General features: G+C 31.2%; 1 long non-coding RNA gene across 1 annotated transcript; it reads right to left on the reverse strand.

Annotated features, from left to right (window-relative positions):
• Nucleotides 1-17,629: 17,629 nt before the first annotated feature.
• Nucleotides 17,630-23,164, reverse strand: LOC143081734 (uncharacterized). Its single transcript, XR_012980058.1, has 3 exons — nucleotides 23,087-23,164; nucleotides 19,631-19,751; nucleotides 17,630-17,777 (listed from the first exon to the last, which is right to left on the reverse strand). It is a non-coding gene; the product is annotated as an uncharacterized LOC143081734 (long non-coding RNA).
• Nucleotides 23,165-23,917: the final 753 nt, after the last annotated feature.

The following is a 23,917-nucleotide window of genomic DNA, read 5'->3' on the forward strand; positions in this document are numbered from 1 at the left end:
CTTGTTATTCTAAGTGATCTAACTATCATGTCAATGCACCCGACTTTCTGAGCCTTGGAAAAAACTATGTAGGGCGTTCGCTTGGGGTTGGAGGTGATTCAGACTTTGACATTATTTCCAATTAACTTACAATCTTGTTTTGCTTTTATTCATTCTTAATACAGCTATTTAAACATGTGATTCATTAATTGAGAACACGGCACATATTTTAAATTTTTATTGTACTCTATTGGCTAAACGTTTTATTATTAAAATACTTGTTACAAGTCAGGTAAACGATGCAGTGTTACATAATAGCGTAATTTTAAAATTAATGTTAAATGTTATTTATTAAACATCACACAATAAAATTAATTAAAATGCTTTTGTTTTGACTTTAACGGGACATACGTTTAACGTCACCAGCTTAATTTGTTTGACCAATTTGATATGTCTCTATCTTCAATCATAAGCCTTATTTTCAACAGTCTTAGAGAAATTAAAGGAAACAAAGGGGTATCACAAATTCATTAGTCACAGATAGACTGACAACACCTAGACAAAATAATTCGAAGCACGTCTATAAGTCTATAACAATAAGTATTATATTAGATGAAACAATTTGTTTTTTTTACATAAATCACTTCAATTATGTGCAAGGTAAAGTTTTCATATACACACATTTAAATGTGTGTTAAGTTAAGGAAAAACCTCAAAAAAGTAAAAGTTAAGTCCAAAAAAAAACTGAAAACCGAGGAAAGTTCCAAACGAAAAGTCACCAATCAAATGGCAATATCAAAAACTTAAAATCATTAAACGAAGGGAAATCAACTGTTATATATATATATATATATTCCTAAACATGCTCTCAAATGTGTTCTCGAAATTGCGCGACCGTATGTTTTGCATTGTCCTCATAATTTCCAAATTTCTCGGACTCTGGTTAAACTTAAAATATATAATGGAAATAAATGAGAGAAAAAAACAAAAAACATAGATACCTACATTTTGTAATTTTTATCAGATCAGCATGGTAGAAACATGTACATATATTTCAATTAGTTTTTGCACTTCGGTAAAAAGACAGACAGACAAATAATAGTGCAAACGGCACATAAAAAACTAAAAACTAAGCAACGCGAACCTCATAACTTTACTTGGGATGATATGTGGTGTTCCGGAATTGTAAGCAGATCCTGCTCCACGTGTGGCACCAATCGTGGTGCTCATGTTACATCTATCTGTAACTTAAATGCTTACACCATTTCACTTTATGATTGTCAACCATTTAAACTTAAGGCTTAGTATCTTTCACTTCCAGTAAATTGATTTATTCGAACACAGTTCTTTTGAAGAGGGTTCTGGTGCAGACAGAACTTTTTCATATTTATTTTTTATCTAAATTAATAAGCTTTGAAAACAAGATTTTTATAAATTAGTGGGGGACAAAGTTTGGTACAACATCAACAATCAAAATAATGTTTACATATACTCACTCTTTCATGCATAAGGCGACAAGATCAGCTGTTCCACCAGTGCCTTTCACGACAACAACTGATATATTGTTGTCAATAGCCCTTATCACGTGCTCAAGTGTATCTAATTCACCATTCAATACCAACAAAACAACTGGAATCCTTATTTCTGGTATTAGAAAATTAATGTCAAAAATTACAACGCATAAAATGGAGGCGAAATATAGCAAAGGAACAATCAACTCAGAATTCAAAAACATATAACAGTATACAGAAAATTGATAGAAAGATTTAAAACTGAAAAAAACACAAATTCAACCAAAGATGATATAAGGAATTTTGGTTGAAGTCGGTTCTTCATAACAAAAGATTGAAAGAACTATTACCCGTATAAACATTCGAACATGCAACATTCTAATAAATATAATACGATATGGTATGAGTGCCAATGATACAATAGTTCTTATGATAATTTTGTACTGGATAGTTTCTTTAATCGCACAGTCAAAATGGATGCATCGGTACAAAGCAATATAAATCCCTTAACAATATTAATATCAACGCATATAGACATACCTTTTTTTCCCGAACCTACGTCATCTTCCTTTTCAAATCCTGCACGTTCCTCTAAATTGATGTAGTTTTCTAGTTTTAGTCGCTAAATTAAAATGATATTGTAAAGATACGTTCCTTTGTTTAGACCTAAATGAATTTTCTCTCATACTAACAAAATATTTAAATGAACAATAACAAAAATATCTTGATTAGAATTTTTAGATTTGTAACACGTATTATGTAGTAAATTTTAAGCACTTCATCGTTTAAACTATATTTGTTGACCTCAAAAAAACAATAAAAGAAATTTACTTAAGGTTAAAACAGAAATAAATCAAAGGTTGATGATACATTCACTAGGGAAATATTCTAAGATGGTCTACTTTCTAAATCTATTTTTTAAAGTAAGAAGATTATTCTGATGATATTATTATACAAATTTTAGGCTAAACTCAGTGAAGTGTACATTGGTTGTGTGAGATAAAAAAAAAAGAAAAAAAGAGAGAAGCCAAAAATTAAGAAGTGCCTTAAACCAATCTTGTGTTCCTGAGTTAGAAACAAACATTAAAAAAAATTATATTGCCTGACAATACTTGCTTTATATGTTCAAATCACTTACTTCCAATAAAACTGATCTTTGGTCTTTATTCTGGAAATAAAAATAATATTCAAAATACATGTTGTGATGTAAAATATTTTATTAAAAACAATGATTGTTTTTTATGGAATCTGATTTAGTATTTGATGCTATATTGTAATCTATATTCACATTTGGTTATATGATGTATTCTGTATATAATGGTTTTTTTCTCATTGTTGACGCCTATAACGGAATCTAGATTCGTAAAATCTTTTCAGAAGATGAATTTGTGAATAATTTTCTATGTACATTTTCATAACACACTGATTAGTCGTTTTGTAGACAATAATCTGGTTATTTAGGAGTGTTTTTCAAACTTTCTGACTTTCATATGGTCGAATTCTGGTTCGCCTTTTTCTGTTGCATTGGTGTGTGACGGCTTACATATATTTTGAATGCTTTATTTGTTCAAACCCATATCGTATCTTGCAGTACAGAATAATGTTGTTTTAATGCAATCGTTAGACTCATGGATTAAAGTTTTTTTTTAAATCATGAGAATGATCTTAGTTGTCTTTAGATATATTACATAGATCGAGTGGTAGACTAAATATCATTCAATAAAATATTAGATAGCAAAAACGTCGCCCATCAAGGAAAATTCAAAACGATAGATCCCTGGTCAATTGGCAAAACCAAAGGCTTAAACACATCAAACGAATCCAAAATAAACTGTCATATTTCTGACTTGGTAACGGCATTTCCTTATGTGTAAAATGGTGCATTAAACCTGGTTTGATAGCTTTGCATACTGTTCCAGGAATTGATAAGAATGTGTTAACAAATCAAACAGCCGTGATAGAAAAATGTCAACAATAGGAATATAAAAGTCCTTCAACGTAATCCTGTTCGACGATAATGGTGACGTATTTATAAATTCCAATTAGAAGCTACACGCTCCATAATACCGAATATATTGGAAAAGGTATATACCATATGCAGGTCAGGTAAGTAGACTGCATTTACGTAAGGTGAAATGTTGTTGTCTGGTAATGCTTGCTATTACTTTTAAAATCGCTTACCTTTGGTGAAACTGTTCCTGGCTGTGTTGACTGAAAATATAAATAATGCACCAAATGTATATGTTCTGTTATAATGTAAATCATATTAAATTCACGGAAGTTGTTATGACCCTGTTTTCATATCCGACTTATTATAAATCATTATCAAATTTACATTTAGTTATGTGAAGTCTAGTAAATATTGCAGATGGTTCATATTTTTGCTTGTATTGATACCTTTGTTTTTTTTTAAATCGGTTCTTTGTGGATAATTATATCTTTGCTACCTCTTCATTCTTAAAAACACACTTATCGACAGCTGTGTAGACCATGATCCGGTTATAGAGTAGATTGTGTATACTGTCATTTCTTTTATACATATATGAGTTATTGTTCAGCATTGACTGTTGTATTTAAATTCACTTAATGCTGTGTTTACTGTCCCTAAGGGAAACTATCACTTAAGCCTACCGGTAAATCATAAAATCATCACATATGTTAAACCTTAACATACCGGATTTGTTACAACACGAGCTACACGACGGGTGCCACATGTGGTGCAGGATCTGCTTAACCTTCCGGAGCACCTGAGATTACCCCCGGTTTATGATGGGGTTCGTGTTGCTTATTCTTTAGTATTCTATGTTGTGTCTTGTGTACTATTGTTTGTGTGTTTGTCTTTGTAATTGTTAGCCATGGCGTTGTCAGTTTATTTTCGATTTATAAGTTTGACTGTCCCTCTGGTATCTTTTTTTCTTCTTTTAGCATAATAGCTTTTCCAAAAAGACTTTCTTTTTTGTATCCATGTACATTTTAAACCGTCGAACCTTATCATATTTGTCCAACGCACTTTAGCGTGATATACCATTGTACTTTAGCAAACAAACAACCATCGCACTTTAGCGTGATACGCCATCGTACTTTAGCGTAACCATCGCAATTTAGCGTAACCATCGCACTTTAGAGTACCATCGCACTTTAGAGTCCTACATATATATGTAAAATAAGATATAAGAGGACCAATTAGTCTAAAAGCAATTAGTAAATTAGAGCTAATGAAAAGAAGGATTCTAGCTGGCTATTGCAGCGCTTCTAAATGATCGGTTGATATTATAATTGCAAAGTATGAATATTCAAACAAAACTAGCCAATTGTAACGTTCAATTTGTCGAGCAACCACTCTCGCCTGCATACGGACTATATATCTCCCAGTTGATACAATATTCCCGGGATTATATTTCTTATCATGATTTCGTTGTAAATTTACGGACGTCATCGCGAGTTGGTTGATCGTTATAGAATTATCGTTTCACAGATGATATCAGATATGTTCCTTATGTCGGTACTACAACACTCTTCCATTTTCATGAAAGTGACCTGCCAAACTAGACTATTTTACCGGGTTCGTAATAACATAAGCAACACGATGGTTGCCACATGTGGAGCAGGATCCTACCCTTCGACAGCACCTGAGATCACCCCAAGATTTTGCTGGGATTCGTGCTGCTAAGTCTTTAGTTTTCAATGTTGTGTCGTGTGTACTATTATTAGTCTGTTTGTCTTTTTATTTTTTAGCCATGAGGTTGTCAGTCTATTCTTAATCTATAAGTTTGACTGTCCCTCTGGTATCTTTCGCTCCGCTTTTAAGTTAATGTTTAAGCGTCATGTGTTTGATATCAAAAACGTACTGAAGCATTTTCGTCACCATCACTTGTATAAGTTGTCTGAAATCAGAAATAAAAAATGTTTTAATTATTTGTAAAATGAGGAAATCTGAAATATTCTTCATTCAATAATGATTAGTATGATAATTCAACAGACTAGCTTTACATCTTATTAAACAGATAACTAGTTTACATTATAAACGTTGTTTTTAGAGGTTTTTTGTTTGTTGGTTTTTTATTATTTGCGATATTAATACCCTAATTGATATATTTAAATCGGTAATGTTTTTTCTTCGATTGTGTCATTAATGAAGGAGGTTTACAATCGGAATGTTATTGCATTTGATGTCAGTTCTGAAGCAACTGCTTTTAGTACATGTGTACAGTTTATCTTTTTTTTTTCTTTTTCTAGACAAGCTCGACATATCGTTTTTTTTATGAATTTGCCATGGCGTTACCTGTTTGTCTTTTATCAGTTTATGTTTGATGTGAAATATAACAATGCAGTTATTAAATTCTTTTAGATGTGTTTAACTTTTCAACATAATAGCAAGACTATAAACGGCACCAGTTGATGATATTTGTCCTCAGCGAGTATTGGTATTGGAACATGATTACAACATGTACCAAACGATTATTGTTCAGAAATAAAGTTTTGAATTTCTTTTTAGGATAATTTCTATAATTATAACACTTCATTTTCAAATTTATTCAGTCACCGTTCCAACACAGAAACATAAGAAAACACACTCCTTCTTCCGATTGGTTAAAACTATAATGGGTAAATATATTAATAAAGTTTTTGTTCGGCAATGTCTTAAAACTGACAAGCACATTGACAAACATTTGGCAATCGTTATTCTCATGGGGAAATCTGCATTATGATAAACAAAATCATCATAATGTAAACAATTGTGTATACTTACTGATGTGTTTGATGCGAATCCATATACTATAGGTTTTAAACCTTGAACACCTCGTTTGTCCCTGACGATGGTTTGTACAAAACTCATATCCACTTCATTAAAGATTAAGATTAGAATTTTTGCTTCATTAGACGAATCGACAATATTTCAGTTATTAACATATAATTAAGCGTACGTCATGAAATCAAATTTATATCTAAACCATTGAATTAGTCAACCTACTTATTACTAATTACTTCTTTTGCAACAATATGTTGTACAAATTCTTTTTATAATATGAAAAAGAAGATGTGGTATGATTGTCAATGAGACAACTATTCACAAAAGACCAAAATGACACAGACATTAACAACTATAGGTCACCGTACGGCCTTCAACAATGAACAAAGTCCATACCGCATAGTCAGCTATAAAAGGCCCCGATAAGACAATGTAAAACAATTTAAACGAGAAAACTAACGGCCTTATTTATGTAAAACAAATGAATGAAAAACAAATATGTAACACATAAACAAACGACAACCACTGAATTACAGGCTCCTGACTTGGGACAGGCACATACATAAATAATGTGGCGGGGTTTAACATGTTAGCGGGATCCCCCCCCTAACCTGGGGCAGTGGTATAACAGTACAACATAAGAACAAGCTATAAAAATCAGTTGAAAAGGCTTAACTCATCAGATGGACAAAAATACAAGTGGACGGTATAAGTTCATTTAAAAATTTTAATATTATGTGGTATTTCTTTTGGAATAACATGACAAAAGCATAATTATTTAAGTTATTACTCAAAAGTCAGAATAGTCAGTTATAAAAATAAATTTTGCGCAAATATTTCTAACTTTTCTCAAACTTTGTTTGGCTTCCTCAATAAAATAAATCAGTTAATAAATGATAATACGTTTTATCATAAAATATTACATGTATTTTCAATTATTATAAATTTTAACATTCCCAATATTTGTTAATATCTGCAAATGAATGTTTTTGTAACTTAAACAGTTGGTTAAACGCAATTACAAAATGAAAACAGTTAAGTGAAAAGGCGACAAACATCAACACAAAGAACATTACAAACAACAACCTATTAACACAAAATACCAATGTTCTACTACGGCACGCATAGTTTCACTTATAGCAAGTAAATATCTGCATTTATTAATGCACAATAGAGGAAAGGTGTATGGGATAGTGGATTTGATAGCAGTCCGTTTCTAGGTTATTTTATAAAGGTCATCAAAGTTGTAATGGCGCCAATAAAACTTTCGAATACAATTAAATATCTCATATTTTGAAACCCTAAGACTGATATTATCAAGATGTTTGATTTCTTGATCGCCACATACTTGTACCGTTTGAAGAACGTTTTTCTCAACATACAATCGGCATTCTAATAATAACCAAACATGATTCTCCTGCTGTCGACCTCCTCCTTTATTCAAATGAGGCTTTATACAAGAACTGCAAGTTCTGCTATATTAAATAAGATCATTATCTCTTACTATATAATACAAAGTTGGTGGTTATGTTGAACGCATCGATCGAGCTTGAAAAAAAGATTAAAACAGACACAGCTCAGTTTAGAAATTGACATTGAGGGTTGGTTGAGAGACAAATGTACAAAAAAAAAAGAATCATATGTCTTGAGTAGATATTGCAGTTGGTATACTATTGATGCTGAACTGTGAGTCTCCATTATTGCCATCATCCTAATAGTCAGAGCTTCGGTATTGATATGTTGTTAACATATCTGTTTCTAAATTCTTATATTGAAAGAAAACAAAATTATAAAACAATTAAGGATTTTGACCTGTTTAAAGAAACTTTGAATAAATATATAACGTTCTTCTAAGCCAAGATGGCAATATGTGTAATATTTCACCTGTTTTAGAAGTCAAGGTTTTCAGTATAACATATATATCCTTCAAAAGGAACATTTTATAGTTAAACATTATGTACCTTCTTGCAAGATCGGAAAAGGAAACAGTATTACCAACGTCTAATGTGAAATGTTAATGAACATTTCAATATTCATGACCAAATAAAAAAAAAACGAAAATATACTTCCTGCATATCTTGCAACGTGATTAAGTGATTTCCGTATCAACATCTGTTGTTTCCATTTGTATGATGGAATTCGTTCATTGTAGGCGCCTATCACTGATATTACAACTCGTGGCTTTCCACATTTTTCTATATCTTCCCACTTCTGTTTTGCATCTTTATCAGATTCTTTTGGCGGTGGAGGAGAAGGTTCCGGTGGAGGCGGCAAAGGTTCCGGTATTTTGGGTTGCTGAAGTAAAGATTAAAAAAACAAACTTTTTTTATTTGTCTGTTTTGCTTCAAAGCTGGTTATATTAAGCATGATGTAACATGTTGGCAATCAATTCAATTCGATAGCATTTTTCATTATGATATTGCAATATACTCCTCTAATGGAAATATTTTGTGTGTACATTTATATATGGACTTCCAAAAATAAGTCGTTTCCAAAGTTTTATAGTCCTTCTATAACTCATAAAAATAATCTTCAAATTGATAAAAGGGCTTAAATATCATAAAAGATCGAAAAATAATTACATTTTCTGTAGCAATTATAAACTTTCAACAAACCACAGTTTTTTTTCCATCATGATCGCTTTTTTGAATTCCTAATCATTTGATAAAATTTGGAATCTTACGATTTAAAAAATAGAATTGAGAATGGAAATTGGGAATGTGTCAAAGTGACAACAACCCGACCATAGAGCAGACAACAGCAGAAGGTCACCAACAGGTCTTCAATGCAGCGAGAAGTTTCCGCATCCGGAGGCGTCATTCAGCTGGCCAGTAAACAAATATATATACTAGTTCAGTGATAATGAACGCCATACTAAACTCCAAATTGTACACAAGAAACTAAAAGTTAAAATAATACAAGACTAACAAAGGCCAGAGGCTCCTGACTTGGGACAAGCGCAAAAATGCGACGGGGTTAAAAATATTTGTGAAATCTCAACCCTCTCTCTATGCCTCTAGCCAATGCAGAAAAGTAAACGCATAACAATACGCACATTAAAATTCAGTTCAAGATAAGTCCGAGTCTGATGTCAGAAGATGTAACCAAAGAAAAGAAACAAAATGCCAATAATACATAAATAACATCAGACTACTAGCAGTTAACTGACATGCCAGCTCCAGACTTCAATCAAACTGATTGAAAAATATGTCTTCATCATATGAATATTAGGCACAATCCTCCCCATGAGGGGTTTAGCATCATACCATCATAACATATATGAAAAGAACATAACCCGTGTCATGCCAACAACTGGTTTTTAAATAAATGTGTTTAGATCAGATGCAAAGACCCTATAAGTGAATCAATATCAACGCCAAAATATGCAATATTTAATGACCCGACAACAGTATCGTAACTATATCCGTTCTTAATAAGTCTATTTAAAGGTTTTGTTAGCTTCTGAGAACTATGTTTACATGTATCTTATAAGTTATAATTAAAATTTGAGCTCGCTATACATGTGTCTTGTTCAAATATTTTTAAGGTAAATTGATAGATAAAAGTTGATTATGAATGCTCTCAGTTACTGGCAACTTACTTCAGGAATAATGTCTATGTTGGGCCATTTCTGAAATTATATACATGAATGTATTAAAAGTTCATATTCTATTCAAATCAAGATAATATAATACTAATTAAATGTTAAGAAGAAAACTGAAAATATTTTGAAACAATCGTAAGTTAATTCAGAAAAAAGGGTTATATAATAATGAGTTATCTTCAGATAGCAACTTTGAATAGTCCAAACCTATATGACTAAACAAACTGACAAAAAATCATTTAAGATAACAGAGTGCTTGTTTTTTATGATGGATATTGATGATTTATTGGTACATTCCAATTAGTATTGCTTGAAAAAAGGTAGACAGGAAAAAATCATAAGGAAGATAATTCGGTGCTTTTTTTACCAAAACATTGAGTTTTGGAATACTAAAGCATTTCCACCTCAGGAATTAATGATCTTATTTGTATTGTGCTTTTTGGTCCGCAATGCTTTTCAAATTCGTAATTCATTTAGCCTTTTGAACTTTTTTAGATTCCAGCGTCACAGGTGAGTCATTTGTACACGAAACGCATGTCTGGTGCAAATACAAAATTTCAATCCGAGTATCTAGGATGTGTTTATTTATTGTCGTCGCTTTGAGGATCTTATTCTTTGTTGTATAATGTCATGCATTCATATGTTACGTTTAACACGATGTGCATTTTTAAACTTGCTAAACGCAGCGCAAGACTATGTTACATTGTGATATATTATTGATCAAAACACATGCATTGAATACTAGGGTTTCAAGATTGTTTTAAAACAAATGAAAATGTTTCAATTTGGTTTTAATTATTTTAAACACAATATTCTAGAGTTTAAGACTGTGTAAACTGAGCATAGGAATCACAGACGTGATAAATTATAACATGGCGACAAAGCTCCTCCCACATTAATATCACGGTCGTATTCATATGTTACTGCTTATAAAATAAATGCATGTACTTAAAATATTAAGATAGCCAATGACCTTATTATATGTATTGTTAAAACAGAAAGATAGTTCTACCTTTATAGACAATAACGGAAGTCGTCCCTGAAATGAAAAACATGCAGTTTATATGAATTATCACAAGAGTAAAAACAATGCAAATGTAAAATAACAAAAACTGTAAGCCCCAATGAAAATTAAAAGGTACAGTCTCCTATCAAATAGCAAATTCAAAACCTCATGAACATCAAACGACTGGCGAACAACTGTTATAACTTGGTACATGGATTTCATTGCATCTGGTTTTATAGATAGCTAAACGTTATCTTGTATGGAAATCGTACCAAATTTTATTATATTGACAACAATGTGTGCGCCACACAAACAGGCATAATAATTCAAAACCTCAAAAAAAATTGGGATATAACAGTCAAAACGGATATTATTAAGAAATGAAAAAAACGGTTTAGGTTTTAGATATACGAGAACATATAAAATGAACATTATATGTATTTGCTCCTATATCTTCAAATGACATTTTTCATTTAGAAAAGGACGTGACGTTCTTTGACATTACCCTTGGTCGTAACATTTCTGCGCAGACACTGGTAGTTAGTATATTGTTGCCAAGGTGATGGAAATTGATAATTTCACAATATTGTCATAGATTCTGGCACTCAGAGGACCGGTGCTGTAAAAAGTCTAACAAATTAGGCGGAGGAAGTCGTGAATGTAGACTATTTACCGGGTGTATTAACATGAACAACACGACTGGTACCACATGCGGAGAAGAATCTGCTTACCATTCCGGAGCACCTGAAATCACCCACCACCCCCCCCCCCCCCCCCCCAGTTGTTGTTGGGGTTCGTGTTGCATAGTCTTTAGTTTTCTATATTGTGTACTAATTGTTGTCTGTTTGTCATTTTCATTTTTAGCCATGGCATTGTTAGTTTATTTTCGATCTATGAGTTTGACTGTCCCTCTTGTATCTTTCGGCCCTCTTTTGTTTATAATTTCATAGACATGATAGAGGATATATTAACGGAACCCTAAAAAAAATTTGGGTTGATAGTGCAAAGAATATCATCAATCTATCTGAATGTGAAATTAAATGATCCGGGTTCTTTGATATTCTTTTTTTTAACAAGCGTCTGAAGGAACTGCACAACTCATATTAAAATATAAAGAGGTCAACAAGGAGAGAAACACAGGGATATCAAATTATATCATTGATCGTAGGACATTTAGTCAACATTTTCAATTGTTTCTGTATTTATTTATCCATGCTTTTCAAATAAGACTATCGATGAACTTACCTTATATAAGGTAAGTCTAAAAAACACGTTTTCAGACATTGACGAGTTGGACGAGTATTAAAGAAGAAATGAAATGCATTCTTTTAAACACCTCAACAATTTTACGCTAAAACAACTACCAAACGAACTTGTAATAGTATACCTCAATTGAACGACAAATTTACCACTATTTATCCTACAAATATATATGTAAAAAAAAAATGACATGTGATGTGTTTGATTGCAGTAATCGCAAAACGATAGTTTTGTTTTAAATTGGAGTTTTAAGAACTAGCAAAGCAAACAATTACAAAATCCATATCAATTATATATTCGAAATTAAATCGACTGCGGTGCACTCGATATGGCTCAACAAGAACATGTCTCCATGAATATGCTAATTCGTTTTTCTCTCATTGACCTTGTTAAAAAATAAAACCACAGAAGAAACAAGAATTATTAGAAGAAGACTACCTTTTGAAATACAATATATATGAACTTGCCATTATTAGCTGCTTTGAATACTTTCTCTTGGTATTTCACACTGAAATAATGTATCTGAATATATTCTGAATACACATTTGATTATAATCCAAAGTTTGAAACAACACAATCACTAATAACGACATATCTTTCTTCGTTTTTGCATTAAGAATATACTTTCATCACTTTATCCATTTTGAAACACAAACCGTATGTAACGGTAATCACGAAAACTATGAGCGGAAAATGTGCGTAGTCCTTATGCATTCAAAAATCATGATACGCATACCCTGTGTCTTATTCCTCATGTAGCAATACATGTTGTTTACCTTAAACCGTACTTTCTTTTTGTCAATTTTTTTTTTTAGTTGCGCTACTCACGGGTGTCATTCGGTTTAACGAGAGAAATGATCATGAAAGAATATCTAACGAGAGTCAAGTATTGCGAGACGATCGGGAAAGCTGTGGTAACGGATCGTGAAAGATATATAATCGAGAAGACATATGAAAAGTCAGTAAAATAATATAATTTAATTAATTACACAGACATATTTACAACAAACTGTATGTCAAAATGGTTCAACATTATGATCAGTTTGTGAGAAAATCCAGTTTTAAAAGTAAAGAGTTTTTACAAAACAACAAAAGGCAGATTGCTTCTCAACTTTTTGAAAACATAAAAAATGTAAACAAACATGATTTTTTTTATTTGGATTAAAATAAACTACCTTTATACGAATAAGGGCAGTATATTTGAATGAATCAAATGGTTCTCAAAGTTATTTTTTATAAACATAATCTGAAACGTGGTAAAAAAAAGAACTATTTACACAAAATTGATTTTTCGGATCGTGAAAAGGATCTTGAAAGATCTAATGCTACGAAAACGTTCAAATTATTCTTCAATTATGATAATTAATATTTGTTATTGGAATTGAGAAACACTAGTTTGGCCAAGATCCTCAATAAATTTAAACATTTCAAAGTATGAATAGTTTCAAAAAAGTAAATTTTATATTATGATCCACCAATGTATGTATATTGTTATATCCTACAAGTTACACTCGTCACTTGAAACTTTTGTTTAAACATGGACCTCTACGCATAAAGACAATCCATATTATCACTTGCTCAAGATATATAAACAGGGGATTTTATTTGTACAAGTACAAGTACAAATAATACAAACAAATTATTATGTGTGCATTTGTGAATATGCTATTTGTAAAATAGTTGGCTGATAGTAGGATGAACGTTGTTATTGTCATGTGAAGTACTCATTTATCACAAGTTATAGGAAAACTACATTTTGTATATTGGATCCTAAAATCTACATTTCAATCAGACATAATTCACCTGACCTCGATTTTGCCTCATTTCATAGATGAAGGTTTAGTTTTGTGGTCAAGTCCGTATCGCGGATTGGTTTAGCTATAATAGGATAACTGTCTGTTGTTAAGATTGTACGGTGTACATTTTCGACTTCTGCAAGGTTTTAAATAACATTGACCTCATTATCATGCATCATTTTGCAATGTTCGTTTTATGTTGTTTTCCATATATGATGTCAATTGTATTTGATATATTGAATGGTAGTAAGATGTCTATGTTTGGCGGTCGATCAGGGTTCATATACTTTCGACCTTATGTTCCGAATTAATTGACCAAACATAACATTTACATTTGTCAGTTTCTCAGGTACTGTAAGGATCGGAACACCTATATTTGGTGAACGGGATGTTTATAAAGATTACTATGGCATGGTTCCTCTGACCTTGATCCCTTTTTATGATTCATTGACAATCTTACGCGTATTTGACGCGTCTAGTAAAAACCCTTCATAGTACAGACGTTCAACAAATATACTATCATATAAGTACAAGACATTTCAGCATTTTCGCTCTGGTATATTTTTAGTCTGTACTCTGTAGTATATAGTTATCTCATTGGAAATTAATACACATTTGCTATGTTGTATATAAAGATACATAGAACTAAAGAAAGAGTTGTTACACAAAAATGTTGGTTATTGTTCAATCTCAAATTGTTCATGAAAGATGCTGTTTTTGCTATAAGTTTTTGATTGATGGTTAACATTTTTGTTAAACGTTGTATACCCATATTATGGGCTAAATAGTCTATCTGAATTGTATTAGACCGATTCTCAGAGCTAAATTTTTCACACGGATTAAGACACGTTTTGAGTTGGGTTTTTTTTTTACTTTCAAGGTGAAGTGTTGAAAAATAAAAATAGCTTTCATGTTCTTTCTTATCAAAACAGTTACAAGCTTCAATTAGTTGCAAGTATATTAGAAATATTGATTTATGATTACTAGTATTTAGTATGTTCACGCATTATCTTTCACGATCAAAATAATGCGTTGCCTGATCTTGCACGATCAAGTTTGATGAAAATTCAACAAAATTCAAGGTTTTCATAAACAAATTAACGCTTTTAAGGGAATAGCATACTTTTATTTTATTGTACTATTAGTTACACCAAAGATTAAATTTCAAATATATCATAATATATTGAAATATGACCATTATATGTACAAATAGCGTGGGTTTTTTTAATTGACTCCATAGACATGCATTGCGCTTTTTGTGTTTTTTCATAAAGTACTGCATATTTTTCTTATCTTATTACACAGTTATGTTGAGGGAGTTGGACCATTTTGAAAGACACATTTTTTGTTCGGATTTGTTCCGTGTTTTGAAAATTAAGCGATTTTTTCCAAAATTCTGAACAAGAATTTGCATTAAATGTCTTTCATGATCCGGTACCAGAGCTTTCACGATCGCAATACATGACTTATGTTAGATATTCTTTCACGATCATTTATCTCGTTAAACCGAATGACACCCGTGCTACTGTTAAAAGAGGGGCCAACATGTAGGATATATTTTACTGTAAAGAAAGTTTATTAACAAAACAATTTTCATACTTGATGAAAAATAAATCTTTGCTTGCTTATTCTCTTGTTTTATCGTTTTCGACGTGTTAAACAATGTTTTAAGTAAGATATAAACCTCTAACAGTCCATTCTGTAAAAAAAATGAACAGAATGGACTGTTATCGGCTTATATCCCTTACGGAAATCTGTTACGAGTTATAGCATGACCTTGTATATCAGTTGCTGCGTATACTATTATATTGTGTTTCTCATATTTTTGATAAATCTATGTATAGTGTTTTGAGTATGATACACAGGAAAGCTCCCAATACAAAACAGATTTATATTCTACATAAACTCATTCCATATTAAGCTATTAAGGTGGTATGGGTGTCTTCCGCCATCTTGGATTGTAAAAAACAGAGAGACTACGGTCCAAATTTTCTATCAAGTTAGCAAAGTTTGATGCAGGAATGTAGATATTTTATGTGAATTTTCATTTAAAAGAACAAATTTATACCAAGAGAATAACATATAAATATCAATATTTTTACAGGTGAAGATTAATTTTGGTTGTTTTTAAATGTTTTTAAATTGGCATTTTAAGGGGAGGTAACCATAAAACAGTGCATTTTCTGAAGGAATCTACATGGAATTTTCCTTTTTTTGTATTTTAGCAGGAAAAATCGCACGGTGACCCTTTCTTTTCTTTTGATATTCCCAAAGCATTGTCTGAAAGCTATTTTTTCTAATTTATTTAACAATTCTATCATTTTGTTTAGTTTCTAATCACAAAATGGTGTTTTTTCGTGTATAATCCATACAAAATGTGTAATTTTCTTCACAATCTGTAGCTTGAGAAAATGCGCGTTGACCTATAATTTTGATTATATTTTTGAAGATATATCAATAGATACTACGTTTTGACAATTGTATAGAGTTATGTATTATTTATGTTCCCAGTGAGTCTTTAAGGGATTTTTCAAAAAGTGATGCTTTTCTACTTCAGGAATAGTTAACTTTAGTTGTATTTGGCAAAACGTTTAGATATTTTGGTCCTCAATGCTCTTAAACTTCGTACTTTTTAACCTTTTTATTCGATTGTCACTAATGAATCTTGTGAAGACGAAACGCGAGCAAATACTTAATTTCAATCCCTGTATCTTTGATGAGTTTATTTATTAAACTCACCTTAGATAGCTTGTTTTTGAATTCACAGTGATGATATAGTTAGAAACTAAAAATAATAAAATACAAAAATTGAGAAAGGAAATGGGGACTGTGTCAAACCGACAACAACCAAACCATAGAGCAGACAACAGCTGAAGACCACCAATGGGTCTTCAATTTAGCGAGAAACTCCCGCAATCGTAGGCGTCCTTCAGCTGGCCCCTTAAAAAATATGTATACGAGTACTGTGATAATGGACGTCATACTAAACTCCGAATTATATTTTCAGTATTTTCATTTTCATTTTTTATTTATCATAATTGAATGGTGCTTAATGTGTATACTTTTCTAGCATATGAAAAATTTAACATGCAATTTCATGTATTGGATGTGTGTATTTCTGCATAAAGAAATTTTATTTAATCATTAATAAACTAATGGTACCACAAGTACACAGTGTGTTAAATTGTCGTATGTTTTGGGTTTCTTTCTTTAATGAGAGAAGTTGCCCTCAACGATTCAGGCTTTTCTGAAAACAGCAGTTTTCTTGATATTATAAATTACATGGTAGGTTTTATACTATTAGACATTCATTGAATAGTGTCCATTACAGGGTTTATTGTGCGTGGTAAAAGTCATCCTGGAAAAAGTACCAAACGCAAAAAAGGACTGTTAACCACAAACGACTTGCAGCAGTTTAAGGTATCATTTTCAGCTTAAGTTCAATGGCGAGTGTAATATGTAAGTTTTGATTCAAAATGCATCATTTGAATCAGTTTTATAATTTCCAAACCATTTCGCTTGTCATCAAATTCGCTTTTGCCTTTACGCAAATTAAAGTGAAAAAAATATGTTACATATCATATTTCAAAAAGTAAATATCAATGACCAAAGATACTTTATCTTACATTGATTCAAACAATATCTTTATGTCCTTTTTGCTCTTCCTCTTTCGAGTAGAAAACTACATCAACGATAGTTATTTATTTGGAATGTTTCAAATCACAAACGCAAACTTCAATCATTTTATTTTTAAGTAATTTATTTGTAGTATCAGTTTGTCATTATCTCATGAAAACCCAGCAGCAACGACACCAAGGGTGGCGACAATTTTTATAGTTACAGCATTGTTTTCTGTCTGTCCACAATCCTCCTGAAAAATGAAGGTCAATGTTATTAGTAAAAATAAAATGAGTAAAACGCAAATTTAGATCTTTAACAATGTTTGGATGAATTGTTTTTATTTTGTAAATCATATTGCTGGAAAAAAAAAAGATTCTAATGATTTAAATGTAACCTCGCGCATTTCTGATTACATCTTCGATAAGTTGTTTAATAAAAAAAGTAGGTTTCATTATCAACTGTTGTGTTTCTAATTTCGATTAAATCAGAAATCTATAATCTGATTCATGAAGTATTTGCGGCAACTTATATATTATATTTACTTTTTTTACATTATACTAAACTTAGAAGTATTCTCTTACGGTAGAACGACTGAAAATATTACTTCATACAAAAGACTTATTAGTGACGAACGAATCAAAAATACATTTAAAAGCCAAATTAGGTATTACGTTTAAGGACATTGAGGAACAAAATTGTATAAAAGATTTTACCGAATTGAGATGAAGTAAAAAGTAGGATTTGAAAAATATAGAAATCTAAGGAAAATGCTAACTAAAAGTCGTTTATCAAATGGCAAAATTAAATGCGATAATTCATCAAACGAATAAAAAACAACTGGCGTCTTCCTGAATTTGTACAGGCATTTCCTCATTTAGAAAAATGGCAGATTTAAACAGGTGTTATAGCTATGTATATCTCGTACTTGAAAGACAGTGGTGAAATTCTAAAGATCAAACTGTCAAATAACGTTGTGTTATTATCTTAATAACTTTAAAAACAAACAAAATTTCAAAAAAGCTAGCAAACTAAACTATCCCCATTGACCGTGTAACACGTATGGAATACGCACACCAACATAATTGTATGTTTACAGTTTCCATGTGTAAGCTTTTAGTTGATTGACTGTTCTGGAATAACCTTTTCACAGATGATCTCGGATATGTTCCTTATGTAGATCCTTCAATCCCCTTCCGTTTTCACGAAGGTGACTACCGAATTAGACCATTTACCGGGTTTGTGATAACATGAGCACCACGTACGACGAATGTCACATATGGAGCAGGATCTGCTTACCCTTCCTGAGAACATGAGATCACCCTTAGGTTCGTGTTGCTAAGTCTTCAGTTTTCTATGGTTTGTCTTGCGTACTATAATTTGTCTGATCGTCTTTTTCTTTGTTAGTCATAGCGTTGTCATTTTATTTTGATAAATGAGGTTGACTGTCCCTCTGGTATCTTTCGCCCCTCTTTGTTAATAAAACAAAAAGTGTTTAGAAGGTAAGATATGAACATTTGTCAAACTTAACCGTTTCTTATATTCCTTCATATTATTTTGACTTGCAAACATTAGTAAAACTTAAACGTTTCATAAATTCTTTATAATTGTTTTGATATGCAGTTAAATAAATAGTGCTATGTTATTGCTTAAACATACAAAATAATGCAATATTACACAAAATATATAGAAATGCAATAAAATTGCACCATAACAACTAAATGTTTACTGAGACACTAAATATTTTGGCCAATTAAGCTGACCTCTTCTAAAAAGTGACACAAGTATATTTAACTGATCTCTGGTTGCATCGTTATTGAGAATAAAAGATTATATCATAAACATGCGGATGTCTATATCTATATCTCAGGAGTAAGTGTTAATTGATGAGATTTAATAATACAGAATAGCGTTAACGTCCTTCCTTTTTGAGATTAAGTGTTGATGTACAAATATTTTGTGATTCTTATTGATGTGTATGTTTTCCTTATTTTAGGGTAAACAGGGTAAGTGTAAATCTAAAATTATTTGAAAATACTTCCCGATGTATATATTTTATTTGATCTCAAGAGCTGTTTAGATCTAAGAATATTTTGTACCACTTACTAATGTTCATGTCCTTCTTGGTCTCAAGTGAAGACTCTACTGATAACTCTAAACTCAATACAAGAGCATTAAGTGCAACTGCTGCTATCAGTACAACTATTGGTACCTTTCTCCTATTTAACTGAAAATAAACAAATCGGTTTTTATGTACAACAAACGTCGCCTGTCATTAAATATCACATTAAAACGTTGATTTTTTGTACGGTTAAAACCTTGCCTTTAAACAGTAGTTCCCAGTAAAAATAAGTAAACATTAAGCATCTGCTATTCTAGCAATGTACTTCTGTATTTTTGAGAGCTATGCTAGGAGCGTGTATTAAATTTTTCAATTTCTGCTTGTTACCTGTAGAATATCAAGTGTTTCTTTTTTATGTAATTGTACACTTACTTCTAATAACAATTCACTTATAATTAGTTTGCAGACATTTTGATGAAATATTTTATATTTTGTTTAAATAATGGAAACAGGAATAAGTACTGAATCTTCATTACTTGTCACCAAATTAAAACCCACAAAAAAACATAAAATAGAATGAAATTCAAAACAGTATTGCTGTGGCCATTGATTGACACATTAAATTCATCCATTGACTGGGACAATTTACGTGAACGTTTGTCTGTAACGACCACTGTTCACGACGTAGCTACGATAGACATTTAAACTGTGGGCCTTTAATTATAAAATAATTCGAAAAATTAATCAGGAATAATCTTTATGTTTTGATTTATACAATTGATATAAATCAAAACATCGTGTTATTCCTAATTATTTTTTCGAATTACTTTATTAAGGTGTTGAGGACCTTTGGTGACTACATAGTTTAAGTGTCTTTAAAAAGTACATAGTGAGCAGTTGTCGTTACATACAAACGTTCACCTAAATTGTCTCAGTCAATGGATGAATTTAATGTGTCAATCAATGGCCACAGCCACACTGTTTTGAATTTCATTCTACATGCAATTGACACATAAGGAATTTGAAACGATCAAGTCGAAGAACAAATGATAAAGCCATTGCTAAAAACATCAATAATGCCGGATCAGTTTTTAATTTTGTTGCTTAATTTGAAATTTTAAAGAAAGGATAGTATATGTCTGCATGAAGCAGAGGACATTTCATAATTGATGAATTGACAATGGCAGAAAACCAGACCTGTTCTATTCATGAACCTTCATTGACATAAAAAAAAATATATTTTGTAACAAAATAAAAATAAAAGAATTCCCGATTGTCAATAATTTTGAAGATATGAAACATTTGGTGAATTCAAGGGTGTTTTGGTCATAAACTGACTTTTGTCTGTACGGAAGGAGTTTTGTAAACATGTTAACTATAGAATCCTGGTGATTAAATTAAAGACGAAACGTACTTCTTGGTTACAAAACTATAAGCCTGGTATCTTTGATGAGATTAAGTAATAGTATTTATCGTTTATTTTTGAGTTCTTGCGATTCCATCCCCTTTTATGTGCTACCTTGATTTGTTTTCTTTCATTTTACAACTAACTACGACATTTGGACATTTATACACTTCTTTTACCTAAATTTATCTTTCCACAAGATAAATTCATATTATAACATCTAAGAAAAGTTTCTAAATCAACTACGTATTTTTGCGTGAAAATTAGGATGCAACATCCTGTAAGTAATAAGTTTTCTACAGCTACATCACAACTTTTAACCGATATAGTTGCATCAATGAGAATTTAGTTAATCAATTACGACGACTTCCACCTCTTTATTGATTTTCGATATTGTGTTTTCTTGGTGTGTAATGATGCTATATTTGATTGAAACATAATACAAATACTACGACTAAAGAAACTCTAACGAAGGAATAACACAATAACATCAATAGTTTTCTTCATAAAACAAAAATATTAGGGTAGTAATAATAGTAATAGTAGGAAAATCTGCGACAACAACGTCTCATGTTGAATTAGCTGGAGTTCATCTTTGTTGCTAGATTTGTAGCAAAAAAAGTAAAATAACAATAATACTGATCTACAAGGGAACTTCAACATGGAAATTCCCTAATCAAACAACAGAATCAAAAGCTCATGAACATCAAACAAATTCACAAACACAGTAGTATTCAAAATGAGACATGTTATCTACTTAAAAGCATATATGAATTGAAACCAACTTTTCATTTATTTGGAATCGTCACATTACTGACGGCAACTGTTCCCTCTCTGTCGTATATATATATTTATAATCATTTGTTAAATTTGTGAAACGATGTGATACAACCGCTCTTTTGCTTTACCCTTTACCATAATATTCATTTCCAAAATATGATGTATTACACAGGCAAATTTCACTCACATAAATTTCACGTGAATTTAAATTCATGTGAATCTCACGTAAAATTCACATGAATTTCACCTCAAACGAGCTTATACGTGAAACTCACATGCAATTAGTTTTTGTGAGTTTCACGTAAATATCATGTGAAACTCGTGTGTGAATTTCATATGAAAATCACGTGAATTTTTTTCATGTGAAAATGACATGAATTTGTAAAAAAGAGTTATTCAAATAACAACTTGATTTTAAAATTTAATTAAAATCATTAAATATAGTAATTTTTGTTGTTGTACATTTCACACAAAATTCATGTAAAAAAAGGTTTAGCGGTATACAACCAGGTTCAATTCGTCGTTTTCTACATTTGACAATGCCTGTACCAAGTCCAAAATATAACAGTAACTGTTATTGTCCATTCGACGTTTTATTTTTTTTTATCATTTGATTTTGCCATTTGATTATGGAATTTCCAATTTTAATTATCCTCTTAGCTCAGTATTTTTGTGATTTTACATGTTCTATAAAAAAGACTCTCCTGTAGAAATAACCGACTCCGTATATACATGTATTGTATCAGGTCACCAGGACACTTTGTAAGGAAATTATTCTTACCAACCAACTTAAAAAAGCGGAAACACAGTTGACTTTAAACTCTTAGTTAGAGAAGGTAAAAACATGCCAAGTTGGTTAATATAAATTGTGTTTTTCTGTTTATATGGGCTTTAGAGGGTAACTGAATCAACTATAAATTGACTAAACTTCAAAGCATATAAATGAACCAAAATTTAAAAAAAAAAAACATACAAGACAAAGACTAGATGCTCCTAACTTGGGAAGGCGTAAAATGCAGCGGTGGTTTATATCATGTTTTGTGATATACCAGCCTCCCCCTTTACCTGTAGCTAATATTGACTAACGAAATGTATAGTAATACGTACAGTAAAACTCAGTTTAAAAGTCAGAGTCTGATGGCAGTTTTAACGAAAGTTATAATTGGCCAACTTAGTATTACTTAAAGGTTCAAAACCACTTTAAATTCAATATTTTGTCCAAGACATATATTATACAATTATTTTTTTCAAATATGTCTATATCTAAATTTTGTTGATTTCATTTGTCTGTTTTATTTTCAAAACAACTACTTACCTTTACTACTGCGTGTGTGTTTCAACCATATGTTCAGAGCCAACTATGCATGGTCACAAACACTCACTTAAAACTAGCTGATCATTCAGTAGTGTAAATGTCAGGTAACAGATGTATCCCATTTAGTAGTTTAAAACATAATTATTCGTCACGTTTCCAATTTTCTCTCAATAATTATTAACCTTTGTAATGTTTGACCTTACATTTATATTTAATAAAAGGTGACTGACATTTATATATACTTCCTTACAATTTTACGAATACTGTTGTACATGTGTTAGTCGTCTACTACCGTTGCATAAAAATATCTGCAGTTTCATTACATATAACTTTGAGTCTGGCGTACTAAATTATCATCCTGGTACCTTTGATAACTTTTTGAACGAATGAAGTCGATGTTACGACGCCAAGTTAAGCAAACAAAAGTTTTAATAATTGCTACGGTACATTATCCTTTTGGGTGAAAGCAAAGAAAGTATTGCTAGAAGTCTTAATTGTGTATTCATGGAGAATTTGTGTATACATGGGAACATGCCTTATTCGCAACTATTCGTGTGTGAATATTTCTTTTAAGTACAAGGACCTGAGTTAAAACGCAATTCGGAGATAATATATCAACTAAATAGCACGTTCACTTCAACTGTCCATTCACATAATATCACAAAATTAATAGCCAGTTGTCTAAATCGTCATAACCAGCAAAACGTGTGAGGGTCTAGATTTAAAACAAACTGTTATTTAAATCCATTATACATGCTTGTCCCTGTTACAAGTCCGATAACTCTTGTGTTTTATTTTATGTTTTCAAAGTTTACGTTTAAGTTTAAGTTA

The sequence above is a fragment of the Mytilus galloprovincialis genome, chromosome 7 (genome assembly GCF_965363235.1).
Source record: "Mytilus galloprovincialis chromosome 7, xbMytGall1.hap1.1, whole genome shotgun sequence".
Taxonomy (NCBI): domain Eukaryota; kingdom Metazoa; phylum Mollusca; class Bivalvia; order Mytilida; family Mytilidae; genus Mytilus; species Mytilus galloprovincialis.